Here is a 27,353-nt window from a genome sequence, read left to right as displayed (position 1 = left end):
GTGCAGGTGCAGGACTATATGACAGCAGATGACCCGGACTGAAGAGAAGAAGTAGGCCGATGTCTTGATGCATCTGACATGGGTAGGCTTTGGGTTGTTGTGAGAAGTGCTTACACATAGAGAGACATAATTACTCAAAATAAAGGAAGGGGATTTGTTAGATTCTTGTCACCTATGCCAGTCAATGCAGTTTCCTCATATTCCTACCCAACCCACTGTCCTAAAAGGTAAGTGTGAGAAATAAACAGAGGGGTAATTGTGCAATTAATAATATTCCATAGACAGTAGAAGGAGCACTCTGATGTTTTCAAAGCTATAGTGAGGTCTCATGTTGAGTAGGTTTGTGTGTTATTCTAATTTTCAATAATAACTTGAAACACAAAAAAGGCAATCTGTCAAGGCAAAAGTTAAAGGTGGCAGCAAATAAATGCAAGTTAACTTTAGCATCCTGGATAAACAAAACTGTAGACATCTAGAAAACAGGAAGAAACCTTACCCATTTAATTAAGTCCATACCGGACAAATATTTTCAGGTGTGTAGAAAGCTGGCTCTGTATATACTATCTCAAAATGAGATATAGTTCGCACAGAGTCTAGGGGCTCCCCAGAGGTTTAACAGAGGCTAAAGTAGATGATACTAATGCTCTCTTTTGTGGTAGTGTGGTTGAGCAGTAAGACTTATAAGAGGGTAGTGCAAAGCATTTGTTGTAGACACAAAGACAATACACAAAGCACATACCCAATGATTTAACTCCAGACCAATGGTTTTTACATAGCAAAAATATATTTTCTTAATGTATTTCTAGAACCACAAGATTCAAGTTGCAGGTAAGTACATTAATAAATACGTATTTCATATATGAATCAATATGACTGTTTGGAACAGGTAAATTATATAGTTTAAGAATAAATGGCAATAATCTGTTTTAAAAGTTGACTGAGCAATTTTTAGAAACAGTTCCTGGGGGGGGGAGAAACATTAGTATGATTTATAAGCAAGTACTTGACTTACAGTTCCAGTCTCTGGGGGTGAGAAAGTCCACAGGTTGGGCTTCAATTTAACCCCAAACACCTACCACCAGCAACAAGGAGCCGGACAGGTGCAGAGGTCAAAGTTGAGGCAAATTTAACATGGGCTCCTAAGGTAGACTGGGGGCACTCCGTTTCAGATCGGCTTTAAGTACCCATGTCTTTGGAGGGCAGACCTGGGGGGGGTTTAGAGGAGCACTGGGGGGCCACAAAAAGGCACCAAACATACACCCTCAGTGGCACAGGGGTGGCCGGGTGCAGGGTGCAAACAGAGCGTCGGGCTCCCAATGCTTTTCTATGAAGGAACCCCAGGGGTTACTGAGATGCTGCAGGCTGGGTCCAGGGGGTAATTCGGGAAAACCACAGGCTGGAGAAGTAGGAGGGCTGCCTGCTGAACGTTGCTGCACCGGTGGTCGGGTTCTCCAAGGCTTGGGGGCTGCGGATGCAGTGTACCTTTAGGTGTCGGGTATCTTCGTCTGGAGCTTTCGCAGTCAGGGGAGTCCTCTGGATTCACACTGCAGGCGTCGTCATGAGGGGCAGGAGAGGTCAACCCAGGGTGGGCACTTGCTCAGAATCGCCTGAGGATCCTTTCTAGCCAGTTGGGCCACCTGGACACAGGCCGTGGGCATCAGGTGCAGAGTGGTCAGGACTTGCAGATCCAGGGAGGCTCTGGAACCCTTAGTTTTATTTTTTTCTTGGACAGGGCAACTGTCCACAGGAGTGCTTGGTCCTTGGTGATGAAGGGCAGTCCTCTGGAGCTTGGCAGAGGTCGCTGGTCCTGCAGGATGTGTCGCTATTCTTGTGCAGGTTCTTTGAAGCAGGAGAAGGCTGGAAGGGCTAGGGCCAAGTAAGTTTTCGTCTTCCTTCTTCCCTGCTGGGATTTCAGCATAGCAGTCCTTCTTTCTTGTCAGGTCGCCAGGAATCTGATGATATGGGGGTCAGGGAGTCCTTAAATCATGGATTGTGGGGCATTGCAGGGGTCAGAGGGCAGTAACCCACTTGGTCCCTGTCCTTCAAACCAAGATGGAAGATTCTGCAGGGAAGGGGTCACCTGAGCAGCTCTGGACACCTTAAGGGTGGTCCTAGCTGGGGTGGTCACCCTTACCTGCTTTCCCTAATTTTCCAGCCAGACTTGCAGCCAAAAGTGGGGCTTTATCTGGGGCGGGGGACAACTCCACTAGCTGGGGTGCCCTGGGGCACCGTAACAAGAGGCTTGAGCCTTTGAGGCTCACTGTCAGGTGCTACAATTCCTGCAGGGGGAGGTGTGAAGCACCTCCACCCAAGGCAGGCTTTGTTTCTGGCCACAGAGAGCAGAAAGGCTCTCCCCCATGTGGTCAGAAACTCATCTGGAAGTGGCAGGCTGGCACAGACCAGTCAGTCCTGCACTAGCAGTTTAGCTAACATACAGGGGGTACCTCTAAGATGCCCTCTGGATACAGTTTTCAATAATTCCTACCAATCAGTGTGGGTTTATTGTGCTGAGAAGTTTGATACCAAACTTCCCAGTATTCAGTGAAGCCATTATGGAGCTGTGGTGTTCGTAATGACAAACTCCCAGAACATATACTCTATACGGCCACACTACACTAATGTCTAAGAATGGAATTAGACACAGTAGGGACACATTGCTCATGCAGCTATGCCCTCACCTGTGGTATAGTACACCCTGCCTTAGGGCAGGAAGGTCTGCTAGAGGGATGACTGACCTGTGCCACAGGCAGTGTTTTGCGGACATGGCAACCTGAGAGGGGTGCCATGTTGACTTCACCTTTTTCTCCCCACAAGCTGCAAGGGCAGTGTGCAGGTGCTTGGTGAGGGGTTCCCCAGGATGGCATAATACATGCTATAGCCATTGGGGAACTTCCCTGGCCCCAGGCCCTTGGAACCTGGGGTACCTTTTACAAGGGACTTAACTATGTGCCATGAGTGTGCCAATTGTGGTAGCAAAGGTACAGATTTTGGAAAATAACTTTGGTGCTGGAGTCTGGTTAGCAGGATCCCAGCACGCTTTCAATCAAAGTTGGCATCAATATCAGGTGAAAAGTGTGTGTGTGTGTGTGTGTGTGTGTGTGTGTTGGGGGGTAGTAATGCCAACAGCAAAACAGCATACAGGACAAAAAAGTAGTTTTCTGAGTAATTAACTTACTAATCTACGAAATAAATATTGGCGGTACTGGTGCAGTACAGCATACTTTTTGTTGTGATACAAGAATGGAACAGCGTATTTACAATAGTAATATGATGGTTGGTGTTAGGTGGCTGTCCACTTCGGCTACGTGTCTCGGTGATGAGGGAGGCAGTGAAGTTGATGTAGGGGCAGGCAACAGAATAAAGCCATAGCAATAAAGGTATGGAATATATTTGTATTGCCTTATTTAGATGTTCCGGTTGTTGCAAATCATGTTTTCCGAAGTTGAAATAAGATTGTGTCTCATTCTATGGAGATAGCTTGTCTACAGAGGTTTTTGCCTCTTCATGGCGCAGTTCTACATTTTCAGCCGTCACCCAACGGTCAAAGGGTGGTGCCTTAGGGCCCGTCCCTGAAAAGTAGCGACCCCAAGAGACAAGTCAACAAAAAAAGCTTTAACCCCATACTATTTAGAGCGCCTAAAGAAGCCAAGTGCACTGGCCTCCCAGGTATTAAGTCACCAGTACTGAGTAATTGTGTGTAATGTGTTTACTATAGAAAGCAAATATGTGGTTAAGGTTAAGTGGCTCCAGAGCATATGCTGAAAATGCACTTGAGGGGAGCTACAGTGGGGGCAGAGCAACTGGGTATCAGGGAATACAGGATTTAGCTTGTCAGGGCTGAGGTAAGCTCATCAAACACCTGTGGCATTTAGGAGGGGCAGCAGCCATTTACGTCTAAGTGCAGTATATACTGAACAAAAGAATAATTAGTGTTGGGGCGTGGCTAACTCCCTAAGATGGCGGACGTATCTTCGTGAAGCTCCTGGCGAGCGCCTAGAACCTCTACAAAATCCTGCAGTATCCTGTACCCTCAAAAGTCATCCAAAAGCCTGAATAATGTAATTGAGACAGACAAGCGAAGAAAAGAATGACAACAACTGTCTGCACTAATTCGGAAAGTAGATAGCAACGCGGGCCCCAGGACTACCTGCTCGGGCCTAGACTGTGCAGACACTGCCCTCACTCGCTTCCAGCAACTCAATGACAGCTGGAGTGTCATCTATGCACTGAGCTTGAATACCACCAAAAACCACTGGTCTGGAGGGTGCAAACCCAACCACCTTGTAAACACTGAGGGAGAAACGCTACACTATAAGGGAGCAGTAAGAGCGGTGCAGCCCTCTGGACAACTTGGAAGGCCAGGCAAGAAGAGACGCTGCTCCCGCTCACCCCTAGCTGCCTTGGGCAGCAGCTGAATCCCCAGCGGTAGGCTGGGAAGGAACACCATTAACAGCCACCGGTTTGAGGCACATGTACAACCCACCCTTACTGCAGGCCCCGATGGAGTAACAGTGATGCAGGGACAAACCAGGGGAGCGCGGTCTCCTGGCTGGCCCAAGTCATCACAGCCCACCACCCTAACCACATTTAAGACCTGAGGGCCTGTAAAGCGAGGAGTATCAGCATAATTGAATGTCTGAAGGTGGGAAAGGACTGAATCTGGAGCAGCCTGGAGGTACGAAGGGCACGCAGGGAGTGACAGCATCTCCAATCTGCACTCAGGCTACTCGCACAGGAAAAGCTAAACCCCCAAATCCCATCTGAGAGGGCCCCCAGCAGCAGTGATAACCGGGAGACCGGAGGACCGAACTGTGCATTATAGTAAATCTATTGAGACCATGTGGGTTATTGAGGGAAAATAAATGCCTCCTCTCCTTACAGTTAATCGATCAGCTATTGCATGCATTGCTTACCTAAGCAAACAGGCCTCTAATAATACCCGGCTCATCTATTCCAGGAAAGCAGAGCACGCCACACTTGAAACATGCCGACATAACCCCTTCCACCAACGGACAAAGAGGAACACACCTGCAATAACTAATGAACTTACTGCTGCATCTCCCAACATACCTTAAACATCAAACCACTGGACACTCCCTTATTGCCCTGACTTCACCTACACCACTGGCACCCAAGTACTAGATGAAAGGGGAGATTACACTTACCGTGTTTGATCCTGGTCTGTCTACGAAACAGAAACTGTATTGCACAAACTAATGCACTGGGTTGCCTACATGGTCTCAAAACGGGCCCTCAGTCGCAGAACCAAGCCCAAATAATTTCGGACAATCCAAACTCCAGTAATACCGCACAAAAGTGATCCACCCATCCACTCAAGTGCTTTAACTTAAAGAGACTTCTACCAGACATCTCAACCAACTATATGGTCACATATAAAGTATATAAAACTTTCTCAGCTCCAAGACGCCTCTAAGGACCACATACACCCGTGCCAATAATAATGGAGCTACACGAAACGAGTGGCACTTGGAACACCAAGCCCACTCTTCCTCCAACCCGCAACCACCATCAAATCAGATCTCCCCATTCGGAGAGATCACCAGTGTAGGAAGCTGGCCTGGTGCGTAGTGGGTACCTAAGGTACTTACACCTTATACCAGGTATCCCCTTTTAGTGCAGTGGAGGCAGTGCCTAGAAGCCAGGCTCTCTAGAGTTAGCTGTGGATGAGCAGCCAAGGCTTATCTAGGAGACATGCAAATCTCACGCAATACCACTGTGTTCACATAGCACTTCCACACAAGAAAGAAAACACTCAGTGTTACGAAAATAAAGGGGTCTTTATTACAGTAACACAGTACCAAAACACTAGTTAGGCAACCCTCCAAAAGGAGGTAAGTAAACACACTAAATATGTCCACTAGTTATCAGAAACAGGCAAGAAAAGGGATAGAAAACAGTGCAAATGCAGATAGACAAAAGTGACCCGAGGGGGAGCCCAAACCATATACTGAAAGAAAATGGTAATGCGAACACAAGACCCTCACTGTGGTAAGTGGAATATGTAGAGGGGAGCTGGGGGTACTTGGAAACCACAAAGGTAAGTACCACAGTGTCCCCTAGCGACTAGGAGGAAAGGAGGAAATTACTAGGTTTTCTCCAAACCACCCAAAAGGAAGAAAATGCAACACCCAGACAAGACTGCAAAAAACAACGGGTGGATTCCTGAAGAGGAAGACCTGTGGAAGTAGGAGATCAATTCCAGAAGTCACTGAAGAGTCCAGGAGGAGTGGGAGCTGCTACCTGCCCAGCTGTGGATGCAGAAGTTGGTCAACGGTAGAACGGAGATGGTAAGGAATGCAGCCCTGGAGCAGATTAAGACTTCCTGGAGGATGCAGTCGACGCCCAACTCCGGATGGAAGATTGCAGTTTCTCAGTGGTGTGGAAAAGCCACCATCAAGCCTTGGCAAAGGCAGAAGTCGTGGTGAAGTTAAAGTGGAGCTGCCGGGGACCAGCAAGGTCCAGGAGGACTCAACCCACGGGAGGGAGTCCCGGGGAACCCTCAGCAAGGCAGAGTCCAAAGAAATAAAAAAAGATATAGCACCCACAGGAGACCCACTGAATGAGGAACCAGGAGTCGCAGAGGAGGCCCACGCCGCAGGAGAAGCATGCAGAGGGCTGTACGTTGCAGGAAGGAGTGCTGGGGGCTGGGGCTACACAGAGCGTGAAGATCCTTTGGAAGAGATGCAAGCAAGCTTTGGCAGCTGTAAGAGATGCGGTGCACGAGGGTACTGTCCTGCGTGGGAAGGCAAGGGCTTACCTCCACCAAAGTTAGACAGCTGGCAGAGAGGACCAAGAGGACTACTCTGGACCACCACCCGGGATGCAGGATCCACGCAGCTCAGGATGAGAGGAGATCCACGCAGCCGGTCGTCGTTGCAGTGGGTGCCTGCGGATGCAGGGAGTGACTCCTTCACTCCAAGGAGATTCCTTCTTCCTTCTCATGCAGACTGAAGACTTGCTGCCCTCAGATGATGCACAGCCGGGTAAATGTTGCAGAAGTTGGAAGCAGCTGTGGAAACAATGTTGCAAGCAGAGTCTTCGTCGTGGATGCAGATTGTTGGTTTCTGGAGGGTCCAGTCGCAGTTCCAGTGGCTTCAAGTCGAAGTAGGGTTGCAGAGGAGTCCTGCTGGAATCTTGCAAGCCGCATCTGAGGAATCACCCAAAGAGAGACCCTAAGTAGTCCTGAACGGGGATTGGTCACCTAGCCAGGTGACCACTTATCAGGAAGGGGCTCTTACGTCACCTGCCTGACCTGGTCACTCAGATGCTCCCAGAGGTCCCTGCCAAGCTTAGATTCAAGATGGCTGAACCCAGAGACCTTCTGGAGGAGTTCTGGGCAGCACCCCTGGTGTGGTGATGGACAAGGGAGTGGTCTCTCTCCTTTCCATTGTCCAGTTTCGTGCCAGACAGGGACTGGAAGTCCCTGAACCGGTGAAGACTGGTTTATACACAGAGGACATGAAATGTGCCTTTTAAAGAATACCAGTGGCTTCGGGAGGCTACCCCTCCCAAGCCATGTAACACCTATTTCCAAAAGGAGAGGGTGTTACCCCCCCTCCCAAAGGGAATCCTTTGTTCTGCCTTCCTGGGCTTGAGCTGTTCAAGCAGTAGTAGGGCAGAAACCTGTCTGAGGCAGCAACTTGGGCTGCCCGGAAAACCCCAGAAGGCTGGTAAAAGCAATTATGGGGGTCCTCTAAGGAGCCCTCAGGGTGCATGAAATCTTACTTCCAATACTGGTAACAGTATTGAGGTATGATTCCGAAATGTTTGATACCAAACATGCCTAGGTTTGGAGTTACCATTATGTAGCTGGACATAGATAGTGACCTATGTCCAGTACAGGCATAAAATGGCATCCCCGCACTCACGAAGTCCATGAAAATGGAACTGGAGTTTGTGGGGACACCTCTGGTAGTGCAGTGGCGCCGTCACACACACTGGTACTTGCACCCTGCCCTCTGGGCTAGGAGGGCCTGCCATAGGGGTGACTTACCCCTGCATGCACCCTTTCACGCAGGCTGCAATGGTAGGCCTGCAGAACACTTTGCATGGGCTCCCCATGGCTGGCATAATATGTGCTGCAGCCCATGGGGATCCCCTGGTACCCCAATGCCCTAGGTACCTGGGCACCATATACGAGGGACTTACATGAGGGCTCCAGTATGCCAAATGTGGGTGAAAGTAACTATATTACCAAGTTAGAAGGGAGAAAGCATAATCACTGGGGTCCTAGTTAGCAGGATCCCAGTGAACACAGTCAAACACACTGACAACAGGCAGAACATGGGTGTAATCATGCCAAGAAAGAGGGTGATTTCCTACAACCAGACTACACAGAGGAAGACGTGGTGCCAAGGACAGCGCTCAATCCAGGTACTGATAAACTAGAACTCATCTTAATGGAGATCCGAGACTCCGGAGCTGCAAATGAATCCCACATTGGTTCCCTATCAACGGATCTTGGGTTACTTCGAGAAGATCATTGCTGGTTATCTGAAAAAACTGAAGCAACAGAATTGGACCTGTAACAATTAACACCACAACAGGTCATCCACTTTACCGCATTGATGACTAATACTCCCAGGACTGCCTCTTACACAACAGACCGGAGGACCCAGAAGGGAGGGTGAAAAGCAATAACATAATTGGCATAGGCATGCCTGAATGATCAGAAGGTCAAAACCCAATGCAATTTATCGAAGATTGGCTACACAACACAGTAGCGCCCCAAGACCTCTCGGTTCACTTTGCAGTGGAAAGTGAACACGGGGTACCTGCACACAGACCTGCACCTGTAACACCACCACAACCCTTGGTGGCACGTATACTGAACTACAGAGACCAGGACGCCATAGTTCGAAAAGCAAGGGAACGTGCACCGATTGTAGTCGATAACTCTACGGTTTCTATATTACCAGACTACATCCTCAAGGTTCCTTAATCCTAGCACCAAAACGGCAACTACAAGCCAAGGGATTAATTTATGTGTTGGGACTCCTGGCTCAACTAGATGTTGTCCATGACTAAGAGACAATATTCCTGGACACCCCAGAGGCTGTCTGAGACTGGTTGGAGACCCATTACCCCAATGCCCGGGGACCCGAACTTACTGGAAAAACATGCATCCCACCTGTCCGCGACCACCCGGCGACAGAGCCAGAGAAGCACCAGGAGGTTCTCCACTGCGGTGTCTCAGACCCCAAAGCAGGCATTGGGGGAGCGCATGGCTGTGCTTACTATAATGTCCACAACCAACCAACGTCTGTCTTCACACTCCCAGTCCAGCTCTTTACATAATGAAGCATCAGAATCAGACTTGAATACCAGTGTGCTTTGTTCCTACAGTGATGCCCCAAACCTCTGATACAATCATATAGCTCTCCCTCCTATTTTCTTGGACACATTGTATCCTTTACTGTTATCCTTGGTACTTGACTTGATATCTTCACTAAAGACCATGGGTTGATCCTCGAGTGCTGTATGAGTCTGGTACAATACCTGAGCTGGAACTACTGTAAATGTTATTTTATAGCGTGGGTTCCGTGGCTGCCCGTTGGGGCCACCTGCCCACGGTAATATTAAATAACTGAGTAGTTCACTAAACATACACTTCTTCACGACAATGTTAGCCCAACCCCAGGGTCACTGCTACAAAACACAAGCTGTGGTATTCAGTTTGCTATTGTGGTTGAACAAATATTCCTTGTTGGACCAAATATTAAGGTTTATTTGTTATGTAAAGAGAAAAAGCTCCTTCAATATGTTGTTACACAGGGAATATGTTGTATTGATTAACACAGAATGCACATGGGTGAATTCATCAATAATACACCACCATTATCAGAACAATGGCACAATTCCTAACCCATACAAAATATTAACGTAGAAGGTTGAAGGGATGGGTTCCGCATAAAAACGGTATAGTATACATGCCCTACTAAAGCGCTATAAAGTCCAAGTGGCATGTCGCAGGAGACACATCTCTCCTCCACTGAAATGTTATAACTCTACAGCAAATGGCAAGGCCAGTTATATGCCACGACACATTGAGCATATGCGCAGGGAGCTGCCATATGGATATGAACAGGAGTATCATTTGAAGTACTAGAATCCAAAACAGACTAGCAGGATAGATATGTGCTTGTTCGGGGAAACCTGGATGGAAAGCCATTAGTACTGGGCAGTATCTATGCCCCCAATATAGACCAGGACCATTTCTTATCGCAACTCTCCTCCAAGTTGGCAGCATGGTCCCAAACGCCATGGTTAGTAGGTGATGACTACATTGCAGTTCTCGATACTTCCCTAGACCGCTCTCACCCTCCTTTACCCACTGCCCCTTCTACTCGACAGGCCAGGGCACTAAAAGAATGGGCCGAGGGATGGTCCTTGCTGGATGCCTGGCAGGAACGAAACTTGGGGATGAGGGAATATTCATTGTACTGAATCCTGCATAACTTGCATTCAAGATTAGACCATTTTTTCTGGCCAACACATTTACTTACAGATATAACACACATCACGTACTAAGGCAAAACCCTGTCAGATCACAGCCCAATAGAGCTACATATTAAATGGGGGCGGACTCCCACTCCAATCCTTCATTGGCGACTCCAACCCAGTCTACTAGAAGACACAGTTTTTAAGGATAAACTAGCCAAGACAATAATCAATTAATTCCTAGAAACCAAAGGTACAGCTTCTTCACCAGCAGCAGAATGGGAAGTCTTTAAAATAGTTATACGGGGAGCATTGATTGCTATGGCTACTGATGCACGCCGAATGCTACTACGAGAAACAAAAAAAAATGAAAACCAGTTGAAAATACTTGAGCAAGATGCAGCTTGTAATGTTGCTAAAACCAAAGACACAAGACTGCCGCACCCCCCTATACAGAACACATAGAATGCCTATAGATAATAGATTACCGCGCCTAGACAAATAAAATGCATACTGAGGGAGATAAAGCAGGTGCCGTATTGGCTCGCCTTAGTCGCCCACAGCTGTCCCAAATGCCTATACTATCGATATGCACACCAAGGGGACTACTACTTAATACACAGGACTCCATCAATACTGCATTTCAAGACTACTATACAGAATTGTGTAGCCCACAAGAACCTCAACCCACATCTCAATTTTTCTTCAACAATATGAAGCTACCAAAAATCTCTAGAACACAGAGAGAAATTCTAAGTGCACCCCTAACACAGGAAGAAATCTGATGCATAAGTGACCTCCCACGAAATAAACCACCAGGGGCGAGATGGACAACTTGCCAAATTTTACGCCACATATGCCACCCGTATAACCCCGCATTTAGATAAATTGCACAATACGTCACTCAAAAAAAGAGGCCCTCCCACCTACTACTTCTCAAGCCCTGGTAACCTCCCTCCTTAAACCCAGCAGGGATCAATCAGACATGTCATTTTACAGACCTTTATCCCTGCTCTCCATCGAATATAAAATATTGAACAAAGTTTTGACCACTAGACTACTTCCCCTACTACCAAATCCGATACATACAGACCAAACTGGTTTTATAACCTGACGTAACACCTCATTAAACATTAGACCAAGTAATGGAGGTTGCCAAAAACACCTAACCACAAGCCGGAGGCCTTTCACTTGACCTCTGGCAAGCATTCAATACTCTACGGTGGCATTATATGTTTGTAACACTACAGAAATTTGGCATTCCCCAGCCCTCCATTGATTGGGTGAAATTACTATACGCTAATCTGGCTGCTCACGCTCCAACTGGTTTCCATATTTCCTCAGAAGACTAAATTTTCAGGGGCACTATGCAGGGCTGTCCACTGTCACCACTCCTATTTGTATTAGCCATGGAACCATTAGCCTGCACAATGCAACAGGAAGCAGAAGCCTGGGGTATCCCACAGAGTCATACCTACCACACAATTTCCTTATAAGCAGACAAACTAATAATATATCTCTGTGACCTAACGATTGACATGGCTCAGCTCAATACAATCCTTACTCAATTAGGAGGGCTCTGGACTTCACATCAACCATAATAAATCCTATGCCCTTACCTTCAGAGAGGATGCCGCAGACAGAAACAGACATGGGAATGGGAAGCATCCCAAGGCCCCACATGCTTTTCCTTACTTGGGAGTCCAAATCTATAGAACTACATCAGACTTATTAGAAGGCAACTTAAATAGGACAATCGCTTCTCTCCGCTCACAGGACTTTTTCTGGATTACTCTCCCTCTATCAGTGGCTGGCCAAATAGTACTGTCAAAAATGGTAATGCTGCCTCGCTTATTGCACTACTTTGTTAACCTGCCAGTAGTAATGCCTGTAGAGTACTACTGACACATCAACACACTACTAATAGACTTCATTTGGGGTACCAGAAGACACAGGGTGAAGCCTTGCCAAATTACAACTTTCCCCAGACAAAGGTGGAATTGGTGCCCCTGACTTCAGAGTGCATTGTTATGTCGGCCAGTTGCAATAGTTAGCAATACTGGTTAGCTGGCTTCCACCTGACGGAAATAAACTTCACACAATGGGACTTAAAAGAAGGTAAACTTCAGACACTAATATTACAGGGCGCACAGTGATTCCCCAAGCTGCCTATACTTATAAATAATGCCTCAATATATTGGAAACAGGCCCTAAAATAAACCACAAATCCACTACCCTATGCACCTAATATACCACTCATTGGCATACCCACACCCCAAGGCCTGCTCACAATGAAACACATCCAACCGAGGGACACAACGGGCATAAATACAGTTGGAGACTGATTTAAAGATGACACCTTAATGTCCCACCAATAATTTACTCAAACATATGGACTACCAGTTTCCCTTTTTCTCATACATGCAGGAATATCCCAATATGTTTGAAATAAGAGGGCAACCAAACACAATGAACCACCAATGCACTCACTAGTCCAAACAATACATGAGATGGGAACAGGCACACTGTTGGGGGGGGGAGGGGTAGTTTGGGGGCAATCAGAAATACTTGTGATTGCACTCTTGGTCTTTTAGGACTCTCTTGTTTGCTTCCAGATGAAGATGGTGACCTCGAACGGTGCCTGGGACATTTTCCTACTCTGTCTTGTTCAGCTCAGGTAATACAGAGCTTAGCTTCATGCTCCTTAATGGCCTTGTGCTGTCTGCTACAACATAAGGAACAGGCTCGGAAGTCGAGATCCTACCAGAGATAAACAGTGTGGAGGTTCTGTGATGGACATCTGCAGGATTTAAACCCTAGTTTTTTTAGGGGGTGACATGGTGCTGAAATTTTTGAATTTAGTGTGAGGGAAAAAAAGAAATCTCCTCAGGGTATGCAACTCCGGAGCCACATCAAAGGTGTGGGAAAAATAGAACTGGCGATGTTCCGCCAGGAAGGGCGTGCTATGGCTTCAATGACGTTACTAGACACCACTACCAGGGTTGATATGAAGCAAGCACCCCCTACAAGGGACGTGACACCTTTGAAGTTTCTGGTTCCAGTCTGATGCCTGGGATTGTTCTACAGTTGAAGAATCTGCAGGTAGAAGCATCCATCAGAATGCATGTAGTCAGGTAAAGTGCATAAGTGATTCACAAAGCTATGATTCCCAGCAGGATTAGAACTTTCCTCACTTTCAGCAACCTGCAGCAAGTAATAAAGGATTACAATTAGAAATGCACAAATCCATTCTTGCGTGAAGTAAGCTTTTGCTGACTTGCAATTCATTGTTGCCCCCCAGAAATTATTAAATTGCTGGGGATGTAGAAGGGACCATGGCCCACTGATGCAGACAAATCACTTATTTAGTTATAAATGTATGTTTCAGGATTATCATCTTGTAAAGATTCACATGATATTTCTACACTGCTCTCATCAAGATGCTAATCTTCTGGCCCAAACAGATACCCACATGTTATTTATTTGTTGAAGAGTCCCTTTGTAGAGCTTTTATTTAGTCTTTTGTGCTGACATTTACTATCACCTCCCTGCACTGCATCTGTTCCTTCCTTTAACATCTCCCATGTCTTTTCTGAATATGTATCTTCTAAACCTGAAACACCAGGGAAAAAAAAAAAGAAGTTAACCAACATGCTGGGTAGGGTCACATTTATTTTAAGGAGTACCAATGCTGGAGAACCACCTTTTCAGGGAAATAACTAAAGTTGAGAGAAGAGCAGCATTATCACTAAAATAGACCTTTCAGCACAACTTGTTCCGCAGATGTTCACAGAAAGAACGACAATTATCCAGTGTCAGTCTCTCTGGAGATCATTCTTTGCATAAGGATCCTTCACCATGTACTCTACCCTGATCCATTCTTCTAAACTGCCTTGGAGTGCTTGAGATCAGCTAAATAACATAACTGATTAAGGTAAATTAAGCTGTCTAAACCTTCATATTCTGACTCTCCTAGAGAGTTAGATAGGATCTCTGACAGTATGGCAGACCATATCTAGTCTCGAGTCTTCTGACCCACAAGATGCTCCTAATTAGGACATGTGTAGATTGTCTGCGCAATCTCTTCAAGCACCTGTCAAATCACCAAAATAATCCGACATTTACAAAACACAGTTATACACTGGTACATACGATGGTGTTTAGATGAAAAGAATATCAAAATGATAAAACTGTCACGGTAAAAGGCAATCTAGCCACAACAGATGACAAATGTGTTCTGAATGTAACAAAATATACCACAATTAGATATAACTGACACTTATGGCACACCAGTAGAAAACATTAAATATCAGAGTAGATAGAAAATTGCTTCACATTAATTTGGAGCCAATTCTTGAGCAGAGTGCAACCCAAAGGGGAAAAATAGCACAAAAAGGCATCAATAAAAAATGCAGATCGTCTTTATTACACATACACACACACTTCCTTGTACAGAAGTAAAAGCATTTTCCAGGATCCATGAAGAGCAAGACACTTACCTTCAGTAATGACTGTTCTGGCAGACAGATTATCTAACCGCAGATTACTCACTTTGAGAATGTTCCCCGAGCATCAGAGACTGGATCAAGAAACTTTAAAAACAATTCTCCTGTGTGCCAGTATGTAGCAAAATGCTGCTCCATGCAGCTGTCGTTCTGCTCCGGAAGTGGAAAGCGAAGTAGCATGTAAGTGCTACCTATGCGCGCTAAACTTAGTTGCTTTCTAGGCTGTTCGCATATTCAGACGCAAAACCCCTTAGAGGAATGGCATGACCAGTTGGGACGTTTTTAGATTTTAAAAAATCCAGTTCACAAGAGCAAGGATGTAGGATGGTTGGTGAGGAATCTGCAGTTAAAGCAAGCACCGCCAGAAACATAACTCTGAGCAAAGTAACTTGTTCTTCTAAAGGATAATTCTAACCACAGATTCCTCAGCTTGTGAATATATACCACAGCAGGACCTTCAATGGTGGTGGGTCTGTGAACTGACTCAGACCAAAAACTCCTGCAAGACTGAGCTGGCAAAATGCCCCTTTAGAGAGACCTTAAGAGGAAGTAGTGCTTCATGAAAATATGGACCAATGACTACATATCCATTTGACAAATATCAAGGACAGGAACACTCTGTGATAATGCAATGGTAGCAGCTTTGGTCCCGGTGGAGTGAGCCCACAAGACTTCTGGATGCAGCTTTTTCGCAAGCGAGTAGCAGATCCAAATGCAGAGTACAATTAATCAAGAGATGGTCCGTTTTTGCACTGAACAGCTTAGGAGAACCCTACAAAGAGCTTAATTGTTTACTTGTTGTTTCTTATTAGGATCAATAGAAAAGCTTAGCACCCTCTTAGGCTTTAACAATGGAGTCTCTCTTCCGCCTAAGAGGAATTAAATGGAGCAAAGAATGAGGGAAAGGGTAATACGCCTGCTTGACATGAAACAGAGTGACCGATTTCAGCAGCTAGAAAGCTCTGGGGCAACCAGGGGCAGTCCTCCGCAATCACATCTCTGTCTAAGAACCAGCAGCAGAAAAATAAAAGAATATTTCACTATTGTTTTATTTCTCTGCTGCTGGCTCAGCCAGCATGTGAAGGAAAGGTCAGGGCTAGACCAAGGGAGGAGGAATGGAGTGCAGTAATAGTGCATGTGCGTTTGGCCGGCCGCCTTAGGCCCGCCAAACATGTGCTCTTAGTGAATGCTGGGACACCTCAACACAAGAAGAGGGAGGCAGCGGCAGAAAGTTTTTTTTATTATTCCCCCTCCAAGTCCCCGTTGTCCCCTCCCCTTCCCGTTTCTCCCCCATTTGTGGCGGTCGCCGCTGTCTACAATGTCAATTTATCGGGTAAGGAAGTGATATAAAGGAGGCTGAGAGAATGAGCCTGCAGCTTGCTCATGTCTAGTTGATGTTATGGCGATTATAAAGACCGTCTTCAATGTCAGAAGCAAAAAGTGGTGCATATTAAAACAAGAATTAGCAAAGCCAATAGATTTTTCCTATGCAAGAACTGTTGGCTTTACCAGTGTGTTTTAGCCATGTTGTTTGTACACCAGCATGGCTAAAAGTTAGTGGCCTAGAGGAAAGTGGCATGGTGTGTCAGAGTGGAATGGCAAACAGTGGAGTAATGCTGTAGTGAAGAGGCAGAGTATGTTGTGCATTGGAGTGGAATAGTGTTGTGTCATACACTTGAGTGGCAGAGGAGAGTACACTGGTGCAGAGTGCATTGGTATATATTGCACAGTATAGTGGCGTAGAGTGTAGTGGCACTGAATTCAGCGGTGTACATTGCAGTGACAGATTAGAGTGGCACACAACGGAGTGGTGCAGAGTAGAACAGAGTGGCATGGAGTAGTATGGCGCAGAGTGGTGTGGAGTAGAGTGGTGCAGAAGGCAGTGGCACAGAATTGAGTGGCAGAGAGCAGCGGCTTAGAGTGCAAAGTAGAGTTGAGTGGCACTGAGTACAGAGTATGGATTTTTGTAGAGGAGTGTAGAGTGGTGTACAGTATAGTGGTGTAGAGTGCAGTGGCACAGAGTGCTGCAGTGCAGAATATAGTGGCATGGAGAGCAGTGGCAGAGTACAGTGATGCAGAGTAGAGTGCAGTGACGTAGAGTACAGGGACAAAGTGCAAGGACAGAGCGCTGTTGTGTAGAATGTATTGGCGTAGGGTGCAGTTGTTAAGAGTAGTGGCATAGAGTACAGTAGAGTGATGAGGAGTAGAGTGGCGCAGAGTGCAGTGGCACAGAGTAGATTGTTTCAGAATAGACTAAAGTGGCATAGAGTGGAATGGTACATCGTAGAGTGGCAAAGAGTGTAATGACAGAGTAAAGTGGTGTAGAAGGCAGTGGCATAGAGTGCAGTGGTACAGAGTAGATTAGAGTGGCGTGCAAAGGTTTGGCCTAGAGTACAGGAGCAGAGAGTTGAATGTTACAGAGTAAAGTGCATTGGCGTAGTGTATTGGAAGAGTGCAGTGACGCACAGTGCAGTGTGGCGTGGAGTAGGGTGGCATAAAATGGAGTGGTGCAGAGTAGACTGGTGTGGCCTAGACTGGAATGGTGTAGAGTGCAGTGGCGAAGAGTGCAGTGGTGTAGAGTGGGGAAGAGTGTATTGACATAGAATAGAGTGATACAGGGTAAAGTAGAAAGGTATAGAGTGCAGTGGTATGGAGTGGGGCAGAACTGAGAGTGGAGTGGTGTGGTGTACAATGGAGTATTCATGGTGTAGTAGCACACTGCCATTACCAACACCACATTTTCAATTGGAATGACCAGTACATTTGCACATACAGGCAGTTTTACTAATAAAACTATTCAGTACTATGATAAAAATGTGTGGAAATTGACTCACCTAGTGTAATGATCTGTTTCGGTCATATTAAAGTATTAGTTTCCAAAACACTTAAAAAAAAAAAATGTGCTTCATTTGTGTTCCTAATTGTAATGTATTCTGAAATACTTACACAATTCATTTAAATTTGTGGTGTTAGAAAACAACTCTTTCATACTCCCAGTATCCAGCAAGATTATATCATAAATCCTCTCACTTTGAAGTCAGAGAAAGAAGAGTAAACAAATGCCCTGGAAGACAGAGCCTGACATTTGGCCTCGGTCTTTGAATGCACAGCAAATATGATGAGATAAGAACAAGATCTACAGACATATTTACAGAAAGGGAGCACTCGGAAGGATACTGTAATTAAGGTTTGGGCAAGGGAAGGTAGGAACTCAAGCCGGACAGCATAAAATAAAGCGAGCAAATGAAAAACAAGAAAACATGAGTTTACAACATGACAACTACATTCCAAGTCACACTACGGCATCACAATGAGTTTTGGTGCAAAAAAATGCAGCAAACCTTTTAAACATGTCATTAGAACAGGTAATTTATATATGAAGGCTGATACAGCAACTACAAAAAGCCAAAAGAGCGGATAGGTAGCCCTTTGTAGTACCTAAAGCAATTCCATGCTGGACTAGAGAGAGAGAACAAACAACAAAACTTGAGACAACTTTTCATGTAACTCAATACTTCTCAGGTGCCGCACTCATGAACAAATGTGTCTGAACGACTGGCATAAACTGATTGTGTGGAGGGACAACTCTCTGCCAAGATGGAGGTCAACTGCTGCCATTCAAACTCCAAGCATGGAGATGCAGATTATGAAGGGCCCAAGTGCAGCACCCTACCCTGCTATAGTGACACACTATCCTCCTGAAGCGGGTGCTTGATTGGAACTCCACTCTAGATGGAAAGAGAGAGCACTTCCTTAGAAACACCAACCTGCAAAAGTGCTGAAATTGTGCATTCTCATCAGTGGCACTCAGTGGGAGCAAAATGATTGAGCAAGGGTTCTCCCAACTGCTGCAAGATACCCTGTACCACCTTCGGCTGCAACTGCCATTCGTGATCAGTTAGGTCCCTATGACTGAGTTTGTCAACCCTGGTTTTTAAAGATTTTGCCAGGTGTGCTAGGGGGTTTACCATCAGAGATATTCCCTGGTGGTTCAACCAAATTCTCAGAGGCACAGAGCATCTTGACAACATAGACCTAGACCACCCCACCCTTCCATGCTTGTTGCAGTACAACATGGCAGTGTTATTCTAAGTCAGCACCTGCACCTGCCTTCCTTTGATGGTTGGCAGGAAGGCCTTACACGCCAAGCAAATTCAAGTCAACCCCCCAAAAAATGTATGTGGAGTTGAGGCTCTGCTGGAGACCCGATGCCTCTCATTCCCACCTTTCCCAGAAGAGCCCCCTAAACCAGTAGTGATGCATCTGTGACCACCATCACCTCTGGATGGAGTAAGGAGAGGGGCCTTCCACTGACCCAATCACAGTCCAGTAGCCATCACTGAAGATTGTTTAGTCTCTGCAAAATCTGGATACAATTTGACAGATTTGCCTCATGCTATGCACACTGGAACTTGAGGCTCAACTGCAGAACCCGCATGTGCCATCTGCATGGTTGGTCAGCTGTAAAAAGAAGGCTAGCAACCCAAAGAACCTCAGAGTCATCCTCACTGTGGAGGTGCCAAAACAGAACTGAGCACCGGAGCCTGTGCTGGACTCAATGTGGGTCCATGGGGCAGTCAGGTGTTTCACAAATTGAACTGAGGGCAGAAGTGACGGTGGGAGTCCAACTGGAAGCCCTTGTGGATCCTTGGGATCTTGAGGAATGCCAAAGGGAGTCAAGTGTTCAAGTGTTGAATATATGCAGCATGGCCTCTCTGAGAGCACCTACCTGCTGCCGCGTCACCAACAGACCTGAGAATTTAGGGTGTGCTGGTATCAAACTCAGAATCAGCTTCGATAGAAACTGGAAGCGGGACTGAGAGGCACATTGACACCCTCGCTCCCTCTCTAGAGTCCCAGAGTGGTGAGAAGGAGCTGATTTTTGTTCGCCTTCTTGTGCTTTTTCTTTAACATACTCTAGGGAGCTGGCCTGGTGGGTACCTAAGATACTTACACCTTATACCAGGTCCAGGTATCCCCTCTTAGTGAAGTGTAGGTAGTGTCTAGAAGCCAGGCTCTCTAGAGGTAGCTGTGAATGAGCTGCCAAGGCTTATCTAGGAGACATGCAAAGCTCATGAAATACCACTGTAGTCACACAGCACTTACAAACATAAGAAAACACTCTGTTGTACAAAAATAAAGGTACTTTATTTTTGGAACAAATCACCGCAAAATACTAGAAGGACAACCCACCAATAGGAGGTAAGTAATACACTAAATATATACACTAGCAATCAGAAATTGGCATAGAAAAGGTTAGAAAACAGTGAAAATACCAATAACCAAGAGTGACCCTAGGGGGAACACAAACCATATACTAAAAAAATGAAATGCGAATAAGGTACCCCCACCTAAGTAGGTAAGATGTGTGGAGGGGAGCTGGGAGTACTAGAAAACCACAGAGGTAAGGAACACAGTAGCCCCCTCCGCCCCCCAGGTATGCATGAGTAAAACACTGAATTTTCCCCAAACCACCCAAAAGGATGAAAAAAAGGAAAGGCACCCAGAGAAGACTGCAAGAAAACCAGCGGTGAATTCCTGAAGAAAAAAGACCTGTGGAGAGAGCGGACCAAGTCCAAGAGTCACTGTGGAGGCCAGGAGGACTAGGAGCTACTACCCACCCAGCTGTAGTTACAAGAGTTGGTCAACAGTGATGAACAGGTCAGCACTGCAGGCCTGGAGCCGGAGAAGAGTTCCTGATGGATGCAGATGATGTTCTACACTGGAAGAAAGATTGCTGATCGGTGTCGGTGCAGGAATTCCACCAACAAGCCTTGGCAAAAGCAAACTTGCGGTTAGTGGAAAAGAGGTGCTGCAGAGACCAGCAACCAGCAAGGCCCAGGAGGACTCAACCCAGGAGGGGGAGTCACAGGGGACCCTCAGCATCACTGAGAGTCCGCAGGAGCAGAGACAGCACCCACAGGACAGGGACACAGGAGTCGCAGGAGCACACACAGCACTACAAAAGAACCACACAAGAGGCTGTGCTTTGCAGGATCGAGTGCTGGAGGCTGGAGCTATACGTCGCCTGAAGATCCCTTAGAGGAGATGCAAACAAGCCTTGGCAGCTGCAAGAGATGTGGTGCATGGGGGTACTGTCCTTCGTGGGAAGGTGAAGGCTTGCATCCACCAAAGTTGGACAGCTGGCAGAGAGGACCAAGAGGACTACTCCGGACCCCCACCCATGGTGCAGGATCCAAGCAGCTCAAGATGAGAAGAGATCCATGCAGCCAGTCGTCACTTGTTCTAGGTGCCTGCAGTTGCAGGGGAGTGACTCCCTTACTCCAAGGGAGATTCCTTCTTCTTGTGGAGACTGAAGATTTGCAGTCTTCGGAGGATGCAAAGTCGGGGAAATGTTGAAAAGCTGGCAGGAGACTTGAAAATAAAGTTGCAGAAGAGTTGTCTTCATTGTAGCAGTGTCTGTCGGTTCCTGGAGGGTCCAGTCGTAGTTCCAGTGGCCAGAAGTGGAGGTTGCAGAGGAGTCCTGCTGAAATCTTGCAATCCGAATCTGAGGACCCACCCAAAAGAGAGAACCTAAATAGCCCTGAAATGGGGATTGGTCACCTAACCAGGTAGGCACCAATCAGGACGGGGTTCTGACATCACCTGCTTGGACTGGCCACTCAGATGCTCACAGAGTTCCCTGCCAACCTTGAAACAAGATGGCAGAACCCAGGGACCCTCTGGAAGAGCTCCAAACACCACCCCTGGGGTGGTGATGGACAGGGGAGTGGTCACTCCCCTTTCCATTGTCCAGTTTCATGCCAGAACGGGGGCTAGGGTCCCTGAACCGGTGTGGGCTAGTTTATGCACAGAGTGCATCAAATGTGCCCTTCAAAGCAAACCAATGGCTTCGGGAGGCTACTCCTCCCAAGCCAGTCACACCTATTTCCAAAGGAAGAGGGTGTTACCTCCCTCTCCCAAAGGAAATCCTTTGTTCTGCCTTCCTGGGCTTGATCAGATCAAGCAGCAGTAAGGCAGAAACCTGTCTGAGGGGTGGACAGCAGCTGGGCTGCCCAGAAAACCCTGGAAGACTGGTGGTAGCAATGCTGGGGTCTTCTAAGAAGCCCCTAGAGTGTGTGGAATCATAATTCCAATACTTGCAACAGTATTGGGGGATAATTCCTACATGTTTGATATCGAACATGCCCAGGTTCGGAGTTACCATTATGTAGCTGGCCATAGATAGTGACCTATGTCCAGTACATGTGTAAAATGGCGTCCCTGCACTCTCAAAGTCCAGGAAAATGGATCTGGAGTTTGTGGGGGCACCTCTGCTAGTGCAAGGGTGCCCTCACACTCCGGTACCTGCGCCCAGCCCTTTGGGCTGAGAGGACCTACCCTAGGCATGGCTTATAGTGACCTATATAGTGACAATGGCAGGCCTGCAGAACCCTTTGCTTGGGCTCCCTATGGACTCCAACATCAGCGTGCATGTGTGTTAGTACCAGAGCGGAACAAAGTCAGTGCTGCTTTAAAGTTTCCAGAGTGGCGCCTGGGAAATATTCACAATGGGAGGCATCTACGGTTAGATGTATCCATTAGAAGATGCATTTAAGGATAATGTATTAGCGCATACTCATACTGTGAATACCAAAACCAAAATAACTAAAAGTTTTACTCAAACTTTCACTGGATGAAGCCACCATAAAAGGCAGTATAAATTAAAGGGTGAGGAAATACAACAACAATAAAATGGATAATCAGAATCTTTACCATTCCCTATCTTAAGATCAGAGGTACCAAAAAGCCAATAGAATTTAGGAACTTGATTTCTATATATTGGACCAAAATTAGGTACACTGGGCAAAGAGTCCAAGCAATTCCCTGCTGTATTACAGAGGCACAAATGGTATCCCACATGCTCTCTTTTTCGAAAGTGTGGTTGAAGAGTTAGGCATATCAGAGGGTAGTGCTAAGCATGTAACGCACACACTCAAAAAATAAATCGGACACCAATTTATGAAAATAACATGTATTTGTATATAAATTTAGATACCAAGATCACAGGAATCAAGTGAGTACTTTTCGAGTTATGAGTGTTTAGAGTTTTCAAAAGTTGAGAGCGGAAATGTTATCCTATGGGGGAAAACATGTACTGCATTCTGACACTTTACAGCGACATGCAGGACTGTTCTCGGGGATTTAAGGTGAGTAGGCAGTATATTGCAAGGCCTCACCAACAGGTCCCCTGTGGAGGCTCTGGAACGGTGCAGAGGTATGTTAAGGCGTTTGGGATCCATTCTCTTCAATAGGTAACGGTCCGGTTACAAGTTGCTGCAGGGATGGATTGAAAAGTCAGTCCAGGGGAACTCACAGGGGGGCTCGACCCCTTGAGGTCCTAGGGCACGTGGGGACACTGTTGGTCAACACCTCCTTGAGTTGTAGGGTGTGGGTGCAGTGGTGTCTTCTGGCTTCGGGTCTGGTGCAGGAGTTCCTCGCAGTTGCAGGGGGGCCTGCAGAAACAAACTGCAGACACTATTGCAAAGTACACACTGGGCGCACTCAAGGTGGGTTTCATTTCTGGAGGGCCAGGGAACCCCACTAACACCATTGACCCACTTCAACATGGGCTAGGTGGCGTAGGGGCAGTGGTGATGTGCAGTGTCAGGTTTTTGGTGGTCCCAGTCCTCTCAGTTCTTTCCTGGGTGCCTGCGGATGCAAGGGAGCAGCTCCTCTACTGAAAGGGAGTTCTTTTTGCTGATTCATGAAGCACTGACAGCTCTCCCAGTTTCTTGGAGGCTTCAGCAACAGGACAGATCAGTTGCTTTTCAAGGGTCGGGTGAAGCAGGCAGGCCGGCAGGGTTGGCGGTAAGGCAGTCGTGCTCCTCAGTTCTCGGGTTCAGAAGGCTTCTTATCCACTTCTTTGTGTCCAGTGAAGATCTATTTTCCTAGTATCAGGGGGTCCCCATAAACGCAAATTCCAGCACACCCAAGATGGTAGAATTCCCTAAGTCGTATTCAGGCTGGTCACCCCAGGGAAATGTCCAACCAGGAAGGGCAACACGCCTCCTGTAAAGCTAATTTCCCACCTGTCCAGGTGCTAGATGGGGCCTGGGGCAGGGTGAGTCTGCATCTTCCTCTAAGGAATACCAGTTCTACATACCAAAGACGGTGGGCTTCTTTGAAGCTCCCCATTCCTTGGAATGCAGATTTGCGGGTCATCCTGTTGGGAGGGGTGCAGAGCAGGCTTTGTTTCTGGCCTTTCAAGAGCAGAGGCTCCCAATCTGAGAGGTCAGATTCTCGTCTCTTGGTGGCAGACTGGCCAGATTTGGTCAGTGAGCTCACCAGCAGTTGGTAGGTTTTTCAGGGGGCACCTCTAAGGTGCCCTCTGGGTGCATGTATTAATAAATCAATTACTGGAATCAGTGTGGGTTTATTATTACGAGACGTTTTTGATACTAACCATCCCTAGTTTCAGTGAAGCCATCTTGTAGCTGGGGAACTCGTACTGACCTGTGTCCAAGCACATGTATTTACAATGGCTTCACTGTACACTCACTGTCTTTGAATCGACAAATATAGCAAGGGCATACCTGCTTTTGCAGATATGCCCACACATGTAATACAATGCACCCTGCCTTAGGGCTGTAAGGCCTGCAGTAGGGGTGACTTACAAATATTACAGGCAGTGCTTTATGGGACAAGACACAAAACAGTGTGCCATGTCATGTTTTCAGTTTTTGGAAGCACCTTGTCACGCGGCCTACAATGGCAGTCTGCTTACAGTTGGTTCTGGGTCCCTTACGGTGGCACAGGTTGAGATGCAGCTCTTAGGGCCCTCTTCAGTGCCCATGCCAGTGGCACCATTTACTAGAGGCTTACAGAGGTGCTAAAGGGCCCCACATAATCAGACTGCTATTAGAGAGGTAAGAAGGATATACAAGGACACCCTTGCTGCTAGGAAGAAAGAATTGAGGGAGAAGGCATGGGCCGAGCTAATTAAAGCTAGTAATAATAAAGATATGAAGGCTTTCTGGTTAGTGGTCAATTACACTTCATTGGCCGATAAAGGTAATGCCGTAATAGATACTATCATCCCAGCTCAAGTGTGGGTGGATTACTTCTCTAATAAAACGTTTACAATTTTAAAACTGAGGATAATATTTCCTGGATAGTAGTGAACGGCTCCACTGATGGGATAAATGTACCCTTAGGCATAGCCTTCTGCAACTCAATAGCAGTAGCCGATATTTTACAAGCTATCCAACACTGTTCTTCGGATAAAGCCCCCGGCCCTGTTAGAATTCCAGCTGATGTATATTAATCTTTACCAGAATTCTGGGGACCACTACTTACCAATGTTATGAGGTCTGCTGTGGTGGGCCCGTTGAAAGACACCTGGAGAGAGGCGATTATCGTGCCTATTTTTAAGAAGGGGAGTGGGGTTCCTCCACAATGTTAACGTCCAATTCCCCTCCTAGACAGTTCTGTTAAAACTTTAGGCTGAGTGGTATTAAGCAAATTATTGGAAACCTGGGCCATGGAGAGCAATTATTTATCCAAGGTACAGTTTGAATTTCGGCCGGGGTCGGGAACGATTGAACAGGCTCTTAACTTAACTTTGATAGTGCAAAAATACACCAAGGTAAAAAAAGGCTGTGCCCATCAAGCCTTTATGGATCTGTCCTGTGCCTTTGACACAGATGGCAGGTCCAAACTGTGGACTGTTATGTCAGACATGGGGGTAGACTGAGACATCATTTCTTTACTTACCAGACTTCACCCTTGTACCTCAGCTAGGGATCATTTTAGTCAGAATGTAACAGAGGAATTTCCCTCCTTAAAGGGGGTCAGACAGGGATGCGTGCTGGCTCCTTTTCTTTTTCTTCTCTACATAAATGGCTTGGAAGATTTTTTTAAATATAAAATGGGGAAGGACTTGCCACTTATTTATTCCCAACCAATCCCTGTCTTACTTTATGCGGATGATGCTGTCCTCATTTCAAGGACAGCAAATGGCCGTCAAGCCTTGCTGGACGCTTTTAATCATTTTATGGGGAGCCTTGGTTTGAAAATAAATAGAACAAAGTCTTATGTGATGAAGAGTCTTATGTGATGAAGAGTGGCCCAAATATATCAAAATCTAAGAAATTTGTTCTTGTAGGCTCAGAAATATTAAAAGTTCCTAGTTTTACTTATCTTAGAGTCCGGATGGATGTTGATTTTAACTGGAAATTTTAGTTAGTGCACGTGTCATGCAATTTCACAGAGCCAGAGACGCAGTTGTTAGGTTCTCAAAGTAGTCGGGTCATAAAACCAGTGAGGGAAATCCTGACTGTTTTTAAAAGTAAAAGTTGCTCTATTGCATCGTTCGGAGCTGGGGTTTGAGGCTACACCAACTGTATGAGCCTCCAGGTAGTGGAGAATACATTTTTGAGGAGGCTGCTAGCAGCCCCGCATTCCACTCCGGCCGCTTTTTGTCCTGATCAATTAGGTCTGAGGGGCACAGCTGATTATTTAAGACTGCAACATTTTTTGCTTTGGCTAAGAGTTTGGCTAAATGCCGAAGCCCAAATGTGTAAGATCGGTGATCTTGGATTGTCTGTCACTGACTCGGTAAATGGACATCCCCTGGCTTAAATATGTCAATTCCTCACTCTTTCGCCTCGGTGGAGGCAAATATTTCCAGGCCCCCGATTCTATACCGGCAAAGGCCATAGAGAGAATTAAGGAGCTTTACTGGTATTCTGTTCTTGAAACTAAATTGACTAGTAACATACCAACCGTTACACCCCAAGCTGTATCTTACTGTCATTACCTCTGAGCAGCATAGGGTTTTACTTACTAGATTTCTATACATTATCTAGTAGCATTTCCACCCGAGGCACTTGGTTTAGAAAACTCCTGCCACGTACCTGTGACGGTAAATCCCCTTAAAGCACTTTGTTCTCTTTTGTAACATGTATATTGCACGAAGGAGAAGGTTTTTACGTCCAGTACTTTTGTCTACAGGTATTAGGTCCAGCCATCTTGACTATTTATATTTACATGACTTGGGATGTGAAGGGACAATACATATGTTACATTTTATACTTGCTGCTATTTGAATTAGTAAGTGTTGTAAATTTTTGTAATATATGTTTATTCTATTATTCTTTTTCATATCTATATTTTATTTGATCACTGTATATGTAATTGACTATGTCTTTTATGACTCATTTGAGTCGAATAAAGTATTTGAAAGATTGCTAAAGGGCCATGTCACTTGGGGATCAAGTGACCAGGTGTCTTGTTTTGGGGAAAGAACACTGACTGGGGTCCTGGTTAGCAGGAACCCAGTGCACTTCAGTCAAAGTTGCATCAAAAATACAGACAAAAAGTGTGTGTGTGTGTGTGTGTGTGTGTGTGTGTGTGGGGGGGGGGGCTACTTCAACCAGAACCTAG

General features: G+C 46.2%; 1 protein-coding gene across 17 annotated transcripts in view; it reads right to left on the bottom strand.

Moving 5' to 3' along the window:
• MYCBP2 (MYC binding protein 2) overlaps positions 1–27,353 on the bottom strand; it is a 1,769,078-nt gene that overhangs the window by 967,603 nt on the left and 774,122 nt on the right. The gene's annotated exons all lie outside the window — the stretch shown is intronic.

The sequence above is a fragment of the Pleurodeles waltl genome, chromosome 8 (assembly GCF_031143425.1).
Source record: "Pleurodeles waltl isolate 20211129_DDA chromosome 8, aPleWal1.hap1.20221129, whole genome shotgun sequence".
Classification (NCBI taxonomy): Eukaryota; Metazoa; Chordata; class Amphibia; order Caudata; family Salamandridae; genus Pleurodeles; species Pleurodeles waltl.
The sequence above is the reverse complement of the archived record's forward strand: the minus strand, read 5'-3'. Positions and strand labels throughout refer to the sequence as shown.